This window comes from Carlito syrichta, unplaced genomic scaffold (genome assembly GCF_000164805.1).
Source record: "Carlito syrichta isolate Samal-C Ts95f unplaced genomic scaffold, Tarsius_syrichta-2.0.1 Scaffold316362, whole genome shotgun sequence".
In the NCBI taxonomy this organism is placed as follows: domain Eukaryota; kingdom Metazoa; phylum Chordata; class Mammalia; order Primates; family Tarsiidae; genus Carlito; species Carlito syrichta.
The window spans coordinates 134601-142784 of record NW_007260458.1 but is presented as its reverse complement, the minus strand read 5'-3'; positions in this window follow the sequence as shown (position 1 = coordinate 142784).

The following is an 8184-nucleotide window of genomic DNA, read 5'->3' as shown; positions in this document are numbered from 1 at the left end:
CAGGCAGGCCTCCACGGCTGGCTCCCAACATTTCATGTGGCATCGGATTGCACACCAAGACACCCACACCACCAGTGGCCCTGACCTTACATTCTAGAGGCCCTGCTGGAAGTGTGAAACTATTGGAGGTTTTAAACATATAGAATTTGAGAATGTCTTTGAGGACTTTCTTATACTTGTGTTTCATTAATAAATTGCCCAAATGAATAGAAACATAGTCACTGACATAAGAACAGAACTATCAGAAAGATCACGGAAAAAGGCATTTCTTATATATAACCATAGATACTTTTTATCTGCTTCTCTGGCTAAGGTATCCTGCTGACTTATAGGAAAAAGCAGACTGTGACATTCTAATTCACTTTTTCACCAAGCCTTCTGGGGACTAGATAGCAGAAAACTATTTTGCAGTTAGCACACAAACCTTGCACTCTACAACTTTACCATATATGCTAAATGGGCATAAAGTTTATACCCAACACTGGAAATAATGAGCACCTATTTTTAATATTATTAATAGATAAAATCACTGTTTACTATGTGAGGTTTGCTGACAGACTTTTTTGGGGAGTGAGGAGGAGGTGTATCTTGTTAACTTCGGGGCTAGCATCTTCTGCTGGATAAATAAAGCCTTAGACACTGGGTGCTATTTGTGTGATTCAATACGGTATGGGAATTGGCCATTCCTCTCTGATTGCCCATGCTTCATGACTCCTTGTCTGAAAGGCCCATGCCAACCTTTCTTTAATATGCTCTGGTGCCTCTTAAAATGCAATTCAGTGATATATAGGATCTTCCTGCTCACAACTGGAATTGGGTGGGAGCAGACCATTTAATATATTAATTACCTTAAATTGTTTAAATGCCTTGAATACAAAGATGACCATCCAAATGACCTGTTCAGCTTTAAAGCTTACTCACTAGACCATTTCAAACAGCATTGTTGGAAAGCCTCCAGTCAAACCTCATTCGTGCAAAGAATTATTCACGAGCAAAAAGCAGAAAGGTGTGACTGAGAGTTTTTCGTTGACCACCACCAGTCACAAGGCACTCACAGGAGGTCCTGCGCAAGCAGTCACAAGGTGACCTGATAAGTGTTGACTGTCCAGGGACCATCAGAGACTCTGGGATGCTTGATATAACTGATTTTGGATTTTGGTCCTAATCTTCTTCTGAATTTTCCTTTGAGGAATGCAATCTAGTTTAGTCCGTGTTCTAAATCTATTCACTCTAGGGTCAAAGGCAAAATTCAGAAATTTTCCTTGAGGAACGTGAACAGAAACATGGATAATACTTAGTGTATTCCCTCAAACTCTCCAGTAGGTCATATTTTATAAAAATTGGGAGAATTTCAAATTGGATGGTTTAAAACAAAAGGCAAATATTTCATTGTAATGAGGCCTGGCCTCTATAGGAACAAACACTAAAACTCCGAGAATGCAGGAGGGGTCGCCCAAAACCAAATATAGGTGTCAGCAGGGGTCCATGGAAGCCCCACCAACTTCATGCTTCCCTTCAGGTAGTCCTGACTAGTTTCTGCTAAGCCTCAGGTCACCTGCTTTAGGTTAGGAGTCCTTGGTCTATTCTAAGCTGTTTTTCATTACCTAGGAAATTGTTTGGGTTTCAAAAATTTATTCCGCAAATTAAAAGACGCTCTCCATTGCCTTTTCTCCTTCCTTCAGGAAAAAGGAAAAACAGTGGAATAATCCTCTACAAAGGGAAAAGCACACTCTTTCTCAGTCACCCAGCCAGTTTTTTGTTTGAGAAAGGACATGACAGGTTTTTAAAGATCCCAGCTGGTTAGATATTCAAGCCTGTTTTGGGGCACATTTTCAAATGAAAGGAAAATTTTATTTACAACAAGGAAAATTTGAAGTGCAAATGGTTAACCTACCGTTACAGGGCTAAATATACTCTTCTTTTTTTTTTTTTTGAGTTGGAGTCTCACTCTGTCACCCAGACTGGAGTGCAGTGGCCGCTCCCGGTCACCGCAGCCTTGACCTGCTGGGCTCCGGCGATCCTTCCACCTCAGCCTTCCGAGTAGCCGGAATTGCAGGCGCACACTACCATGCCCGGCTGATTTTTTGATTTATTGTAGAGATGAGGTCTTGCTGCCCAGGCGGGTCTCGAACCCGCGGGCTCAGGCAATCCACTCACCTCAGCCTCCCAAAGGTGCGGGATTACAGGCTGAGCCACTGAGCCCGGCTTAAATATAGTCTTCTAAAACTCTCTATGTGTTTCTCACGTTTCTTCTCTGCCTACTTTGCATTTGCTGTTTACTAAACTTCTTGTGTTGAGATAAAACTGATTGTTTCAAAGTTACTTAGAAATTTGGTATTCCTTATACAGTTCAGTCAGTTATAACTAAAATGTAAACAATGAATACTTATTTAAAACTGAAAAAAATGTATCTAAATCAAAGGTTACTTAAAGATTAATTCAAAATATGGGTTTAGAAAAGTTATCTATGAAAAAGGTAAAGAAAAAGTAAGTAGGAAAGAGTGATGTGAAGGAAGTTATGGATATGAAGATGAATTTTTGGTAAGAAAGGCCATAAAGAAAAGAGAATAATTTTATACAACAAAGAATCTTATATGGTAAATATTTCCCCCTTAATAAAATGACTGGGATTTTGGAAACGAGAAGTAGAGGGCAAATAGAAAGTCCAATCAAGTCGTAGGTGGTCTGCTTTGTTTTTGTTTTTGTTTTTTGAGTTGGAGTCTCACTCTGTCGCCCAGACTGGAGTGCAGTGACTGCTCCCGGCCATGGCAGCCTCGACCTGCTGGGCTCCAGCCATCCTTCTGCCTCAGTCTTCCAAGTAGCCGGAATTACAGGCATGTGCTACCACGCCCGGCTGATTTTTTTGATTTATTGTAGAGATGAGGTCTTGCTGCCCAGGCGGGTCTTGAACCTGTGGGCTCAGGCAATCCACTCACCTCAGCCTCCCAAAGGCGCAGGATTACAGGCTGAGCCACTAAACCCGGCTGGTGGTCTGTTTAAGTCAGAATAAAATTCATGAAAAGGAATTTATAAAAATAATTCTATGAATAATCACATTTTCTAAAGGGGATTATTTACTTTTTTTATGAGTTAAATATAAATGTCAAAAGCACACTGATGTCGGACCAGAATATCACTATGTCAAAATAAACAGTGCTTTTCTTAGAGCACTGATCTGTTCTTTAATAAAAAATTGCAAAGTATTAAAAAAGTGTTTATAAAAATCTTACCTTCTGGTCATACTAATTCAAATTAGAAAAATATATTTGTAAGATGTTATTAAAATTGAATTTAACGTTATTAATACACTCATGAAAAGATAAAGTTTGCTTTCTATTTTGAATAAGATTTTTGTATAACTTTAAGAGATAATTAAAGGTTTTTCTTTACTTTTTATAGTAAACTACAAAAAAAAAAAATAGAGTAAGGAGACAGATTAGGTTGCCTCCCTGCTGTCCTTCTTAGTTCTTTCTGTTTAAGGAAATCTCCTCTACCTGAGTAAGGTTTTATTTTTTAAAATCTTTTAAAGTCACTTTGCTAAATGAATGACAATAACCCATAATCTTGTGCTATAATACAAGCTTTTAAAATCTTTAATATATACCAAAGTTTCCAATATAAAAATTTCAGGTTTTCAATTCAGTCTTTTTTTACCTTATTAAAGTGTTTTTAATATTAGATTTTCCCCAAATCCAAGGAGTTACTTGACACATTTGGTATGTTAAAATAGCACAATTTAAAATCAGCTAAAGGACCCTAACAAGTGCTTCCAGTTTCAATTTCTAAAACCTTGCAGATTGTGCCATTAGACTAGAAAAAACATTTTTTCAGGACTTTTATTAGAGAATGTATGTGCTTGTTGGGAATTGCTGACCAAATAATAGTACAGAACAAGAGTTAATTTTATGTGTTGAATTATAGAACAACTAATTTAATAACTTTCTTATCTGAAGTATTGCTAATTCTTTTTGTTTTTCAGAGTCAAGAAACCCTTTCTCTTTGAGCTATTTACAGCTTTTGACTAATGAGTAAAGTATGTTCTTTTGAGCAAAATTTGAAAATTTATTACAAAGACTAGATGGTTCCATGATTTTTGAAAAGGAATCCCTACTGCAGAATCTATTTTAGATGTTATTGGAACTCTATGCCTTATTTTTTGGGGGTTATTCCTTTTATTGAGCCTATTGTGCTAATTATACTTCTGCGGATTTTTCGTCCATGTCTTTTTAACTGCCTGGTTAAATTTGCTTCTTCCAGAATCAAGCAATTTCATGCCCTCATGATGATCATGCAAGGATTTCCACTAGTGCCTGCAATCAATGCCACCATTGAGAACAACCTGGATGCTTTAGCTCAGGGAGAAAAAGATTTTTCAGTCCCTGGCTAAGTAAGCCCATGTTCCTTGTCAGCTTTGAAGAAGTGTCAGAAAACAGACATTCCTTCCTCTTCACCACATATGATTATGAGATAAAAAAAATTCTTAAGGGAGAAGTTGATACAGACATAGTTCACATAGTTTAGAGTAGTTAGACAGGTTTTTTAGGCAAGTCTAAATTAAAATAGAGTAAGTGTCCAGACAGTTTTCTTATCCAAACATGACTTTCACTTGACCAACCAAGTACTTAGTATATACAAGTCTTAAGTACTAGAAAGTTGAAAAGAATTTCAAAAAATGTTGTGCTGAAAAAAAAAAAAATCCCTTCTAATTCATTGTGTTTATAAATGTGGGGCAGAATTTAGAGACCATTCCAGTCGACATCCAGGGAACTTAGCATTGGGAAATATATTTGGAAATAAACTTTGATTCTTATTGAAAGGCAATAATGTAAACAAAATTAAGATGCATGTATTGTCCCTTTTCTATTACCCTTTTCTAATGAATAAACATTTTCTTTGACTTATGGTATTTATAGTAAATATTAATCACTTTCATCCTATAACTGGAACTCTCTCATTCATGCATATCACTTTTAATCTTAAAAATTGTATTTATTCACGTTTGAATGTATAGTAAATCCATAAAAATGTTAAAGGCACAGAAGAATATTTGATGTAAATTTCACTTCTCATGTTTCACTGTAACAATTCAGGTTCATTCCCATTGTGACAGAGGATACTAATATATTTTGTATTTTGTGCAATCATAATTTATACATAGATTCATTATTGTGATACATTCAGTGGTAATACCAGCTCACTTCCTACTTTATTTTTTAACTTATGATATAACTTGGAAACTTCTCATGTTAGTACAGATAAAGCTTCTTCTTCATTTCAGCAACTGTATTTCAGAGTATTGTACTGAAAGTATGTCCCTAAATTTATCTTTAGACTTACAGGCATTAGTAAGAGTCAAATGTATTTGAGGTTTTATTAAAAGATATACCTTTTAGTGAAACATATACACAAAATGTATAATTCCTTCATGAATTGGGATTAAAATTTTGACCCTTTTGTTTCAAAGGAATCTTCAGTATCTGACAAAGGGATTTTAATCCAGTTCTTTGGCGTTACATTGATCCTACAACTATTACAAATGTCATCTACTGTTTGAGTAAATAAATAAAAATATAGGATGTCCTTGGGGATTCTTGGCCAGATGACGGTAGAGCCAGTTGGAATAAGCAAGTCCCAGTGTGAGTGAGTGTACAAAAAATTTTGCAAGCGTGTCAGTAAGTGGGTATGTGAGTAGCTGACTGAGTGGGGACTCCGAAGCAAGTGGCCAGGGCTTTCCTGGTGAAGCGACTGGTACTGCAGCTACTCTGCTTGGACCCTAGCACTTTCCAGGGTACAGAACCAAGTGCCTTTTTATTTTTTGGAGTTAGAGTCTCACTCCTTTGCCCTGGCTAGAGTGCAGTGGCACATTCATGACCACCAAAAAGTCAACCTGCTGGGCTCTGGTGATCCTTCCACCTCAGCCTTCCAAGTAGCAGGAACTACAGGCACACACTACCACACCTGGCTAATTTTTTGATTTATTGTAGAGATGAGTTCTCACCAAGTTGCTGGTCTTGAACCCATGGGCTCAGGCAATCCACTTGCCTCGGCCTCCCAAAGTGCTGGAATTGCAGGCTGAGCCAGCGAACCTGGCTGCCAAGTGCCATTCAAAAAAAATCAACAAAGCCCTTCTCAGAAAGAAGCTGCCTGGAGAGACTGCTGGCTCCAGGCTCTGCCTCACCACTGCAGCGTCTGACTGGACACTTACAGCAAGGGCTGTGGAGGGAGCACAGCGAGGGAGACCAGAGGCAGTGCTCCACTAGAGAATACAAAAGAGGCACCCTGCCACCATCTTGAAAACTGGGCAGGTAAGTGTTCTGGCTTGCTTGCCACAGAGCAACAGAACCAACCCAATCTCAGTGACCGGCAGAATTAACTACTCAGAGGTTGATCATGACCCAGAGGGAATATCCCGAAAACAGGAACTCCAGAGGGACAGGTTGTGTGCTGAGTCTCAGGTGCCCCACCCCCTGCCTTGATTCAATTGTGGGACTAAGGGTTGGGCCAGAAAAGGATGAGGAAGACCTCCAAAAAGATCAGTGGTGAGTCCAGGGCTTGCCAGAGACCAGTTCCAGCTGGGTTCAGGGTACCCCAAAGGTGGAGATGGCATCGGCGATTGGGGGGAAGAAGAGAGAAAGAGAGAGAGAGAGAAAGAGACTGGACTTCGGTCTAGTGCAGCAGTGATGTGTGTTATTGGGAATTACAATGGGTCTTTTATACACAAAGTCAGATGTGGGAGGGGCATCCCCCACCCACCAGAAACCTTAATCCATGAAAACTTAATCAATGATTGCCTTTAAACCCTTTTCATATGATAATCTTAAAATCCCATAACAAAGAATAACCTAATCCGTGACTGACATATTCTATAAACCTTTTTCATCCTAAACTGATTGATTTATGTCAAGTTAAACAATTCTATAGAAGCTTAAGTATTTACTTTACAAACGAAAGTGGCCCATCCCAGAATGTTTGGAATGTGGCCCAGTCCAAAGTTCACAGTGGGCTACCTGCAAGTAACCCAGCCGCATTCTTTCAACAAAATGGCTGTCTTCTAAAACTATATTCTACAATTTACACCTTCAATAAATCCTAAGATCATGACCCAGAAGCCTGTGACCAATATTAAGGCCCTTAGATGTGACATGAGTTTGAATTATAAGTTGTGTGAAATCCAAAACTGTGGTTTGAGGAAGAATGGGAGCAATGAGCTTCTAAAGTTAGCTTATGTTCATCCCGGTCTCAGAGTTTTTATGTTTTGAGCTCACAGGAGCTTAATCTGGTTAATGCTGAGTAGAAAGCAGGAGGAAATGGGGTCAATAGCTCCTGAACGCATCCTAGTGGTCTCGGGGTCAACGGCCCCTCCTGATCCCTAACGCTCAGTGGGCCTCCATGGCTGGCTCCCAACAGGGGCTGACCTAAACCCCTCCTCCCCAGCAATACTCTGAATATGAGACCCATATGGCTGGGGCATGACTGAGAGGGAGAACCCAGGTGGAGCCTGGAAGTCAGACACAATAGGAAGACTCCACTCCAGGATAAATCCGGTTGGGGTGCTCACTGCCAGAACCTGGGAAAGAGACAATCCCATAATTCCCAACTGGAGGGGATTCCCCTGGCCATATTAGAGTGGGAGGGGAGGACTAAAGCCATAACCACTCCCACTGCCCCCTTCTCCTTCTCTGGGCTGGATACTGGGGAGGTAATGAATGAGGGGGAAGTTCTGCAGGAGACAGCAGAAGGGCAGTTGAGAGGAAAAATTACAGAAACTGCCACAAGAAGGCAGGCTTCTTTTTTTGTTTGTATTTTGATTTTTTATATTTTTCCTTTGTGCATGAATGTGTATGTGAGGGATCCATCTGCATCCTCCCCACGCCCTTTTTTATCTTTCCTTTTTCTTTCTTTCTTCCTTTGTTTTATGTTTATGTGTGTATGTGAAGGATGAAGTGTTGACTTTTCAGGTTTTTTATTGCCTTTTTTTTTTTTTTTTGCTTTTTTGTTCTTCTCTTTTTTAGTTTAATGTGTGTGTGAATATGTGTAAGGGTCCGATTTGAATTCCTTTTTTTTTCTCTTTTTCTTCTCCTTTCATTTTGGGTTGGGCATGGTGTGTTTGGTTTTCCTGTTTTTATTGTTGCTTTTTGTTTTGTTTTGCTCTGTTGTTATTCCATTTTGTTTTGATGTGTGAGT